This window comes from Pongo pygmaeus, chromosome 10, assembly GCF_028885625.2.
Source record: "Pongo pygmaeus isolate AG05252 chromosome 10, NHGRI_mPonPyg2-v2.0_pri, whole genome shotgun sequence".
Taxonomy (NCBI): domain Eukaryota; kingdom Metazoa; phylum Chordata; class Mammalia; order Primates; family Hominidae; genus Pongo; species Pongo pygmaeus.
This window is the reverse complement of record NC_072383.2, coordinates 123,660,533-123,663,406: the sequence shown is the minus strand read 5'-3', so window position 1 is coordinate 123,663,406 and position 2,874 is coordinate 123,660,533. Positions and strand designations below refer to the sequence as shown.

The 2,874-nt window shown below is 46.9% G+C and overlaps 1 pseudogene; it reads right to left on the bottom strand.

Annotated features, from left to right (window-relative positions):
- Window positions 1-834: 834 nt before the first annotated feature.
- On the bottom strand, window positions 835-934 carry LOC129011021 (U6 spliceosomal RNA; annotated as a pseudogene).
- Window positions 935-2,874: the final 1,940 nt, after the last annotated feature.

The window sequence follows — 2,874 nt, the reverse complement described above, 5'->3', positions numbered from 1 at the left end:
AGCAGGGAAGATTGGGGATCAGCCACATGAGTTTCTTTTATGAAGAAAAGCGTTCACTGACTTCCTTCAGGTCTCATTGGTCAGAACTGGGTCCAGTGGCCATCAATAGCTGCAAAGGAGGCTGTGAAGTAGGGAGTAGGGTTTTTATGTTTGGTTTAGACCAAGGTTTCTCTAGCTCAGCACTATTGACTGATGTATTGGCCTGGATAATTCTTTGCTTGGGGCTGTCTCGTGCATTGTAGGATGTTTAGCAGCATCCCTGGCTTCTACCCTGTGGACCCCAGTCATCCTTAGTTGTGACAACCCAGAAAGTCTCCAGACATTTTCTAAGTTCCCTGGGAGGCAAAAATTTCCCTCCTTGTAAACCACTGGTTTAGACCAATGATAATCCATTAGTTGAAGCTGAATGTGTCGCCACCCTGAAAAAACAATCAGAATGCCATATGGGTTTGAGGGCAGGCAGCTGAGAGCAGTGGTGATGGAACCTAAGGGCACCTACTTTTGATCTGTCTTCTGGATAAACTAAATGTACACATCCTTTTTTATTTTTATTTTTTGACATGGTGTCTCGCTCTGTCACCCAGGCTGGAGTGCAGTGGTGCGATCTCAGCTCACTGCAACCTCCACCTCCCGGGTTCAAGCAATTCTCCTCCGACTTCTTTCTCCCAAGTAGCTGGGACTACAGACATGTGCCACCATGCCCAGCTAATTTTTGTGTTTTGTGTAGAGATGGGGTTTCACCATGTTGCTCAGGCTGATCTCAAACTCCTGGGCTCAAGTGTCTGTCTGCCTCGGCCTCCCACAGTGCTGGGCTAATAGGCACGAACCACATCACCCAGCCAAGGCTATTTCTTTTTTAAAAATTTAAACAGGGGCCATGCTAAACTACTCTGTATCATTCCAATTTTAGCATATGTGCTGCCGAAGTGAGCACAGGTATTTTATTTATTATTGTTATTATTATTTTTTGAGACGGAGTCTTGCTCTGTCGCCCAGGCTGGAGTGCTGTGGCATGATCACAGCTCACTGTAGCCTCGACCTCCCAGGCTCAAGTGCTTCTCCTACCTTAGCCTTCCAAGTAGATGGGACTACAGGCATGCACCACCATGCCTGGCTAATTTTTGTATTTTTCATAGAGATGGAGTAGCATTATGTTGCCCAGGCTGGTCTCAAACTCCAGAGCTCAAGTGATTGGCACACCTCAGCCTCCCAAAGTGCTGGGATTACAGATGTGAGCCACTGCATCCGGCTGGCTATTTTTATCCATAAATTTTTGCCCTTGTGTGCATATATATCTGAAAGATAACTTCTCAAAGTGAACTTGCTGGGTCAAAGGTCGTATGCATTTTACATTTAGACAGGCTTTGTCAAATTCCCCTCCAAAGAGGTTACACAAATTTACCCTTCTACCAACAGCAGTCAGCAGTGCCTGCTTCCTCACACCCTAACAACACAAGGAGCTTCTCACACTTTGCTTATTTATCTGCTAGGTGAATTACAGTATCTCATGATAGTTTTTTGTTTTTTTTTTTGAGATGGAGTTTCACTCTTGTTACCCAGGCTGGAGTGCAATGGCATGATCTCGGCTCACTGCAACCTCTGCCTCCCGGGTTCAAGTGATTCTCCTGCCTCAGCCTCCTGAGTAGCTGGGATTACAGGCATGTGCCACCACGCCCTGCTAATTTTGTATTTTTAGTAGAGATGGGGTTTCTCCATGTTGGTCAGGCTGGTCTCGAACTCATAACCTCAGGTGATCCACCCGACTCAGCCTCCCAAAGTGCTGGGATTACGGTATGAGCCACCGCGCCCGGTGATAGTTTTACCTTAAAAATTATTCTGTGTTCCCTCACACAATAAGGACCTCATTGATTATTTCACTTGACAAAGTCACTTTCCATGTGGAAAACACTTCTTGAAGCCCTTGGGATCTCAGCTGGGGACGCGGAGACTTTGCCCTCCAGGAGGGCGTCTAATGTTTGTGATGATTGCCTCATCTGTCGTTTGCACTGAGCTTGTGTTGCTAATTATTAGCTATGGTGGATGCAGAGAGAAAGACGGAATTGGATATGGAATGGCAGAAGCTATGACAAACTGCAAGAGTGCCTGGCTGTCACTGTTTAAAAAATTATAATGTTTCTCAAAGGTAATTTTGTTATAAAGTAGTTGTGCAGTTTGTTCATTTAACTGTGCAGTTTGTTTATTTGTTCATTTAACAAATAAGGGACCGTAGAGACGGGGTCTTGCTATGTTGCCTGGGCTGGTCTGGAACTCCTGGGCTCAAGTGATCCTCCTGCCTCGGCCTCCCAAAGTGCTGGGATTACAGGTGTGAGCTACTGCACCCGGCCAGCAGGGCTGTCCTTTTTCACTTGCCCCAACCTCAGAGGCTGATGGACTGATTTGCTCCTGGAATCTAAGATTCACGCAGCCACAGAGGGACAACCTGGCGACTTAGCTGAAGCATGTAACATTGAAAATAATTATAGCCGGGTGCAGTGGCTCACACCTGTAATCCCAGCACTTTGGGAGGCCGAGGTGGGTGGATCACAAGGTCAGGAGTTTGAGACCAGTCTGCCCAACATGGTGAAACCCCGTCTCTACTAAAAATGCAAAAATTAGCTGGGCATGGTGGCGGGCATGGTTGTGGGCAGGAGGATCGCTTGAACCTGGGAGGCGGAGGTTGCAGTGAGCTGAGATTGCACCACTGCACTCCAGTCTGAGCGACAGAGCATGACTCTGTCTCCAAAAAAAAAAAAGAAAAAAAAAAGAATTATGGTGTGCCCATGCTCACAGCCGAAATTAGAAAACAACCCTAAAAGTCCACCAGTGTAGACCAGGCACAGTGGCTCACACCTGTAATCCCAGCTCTCTGCTCTG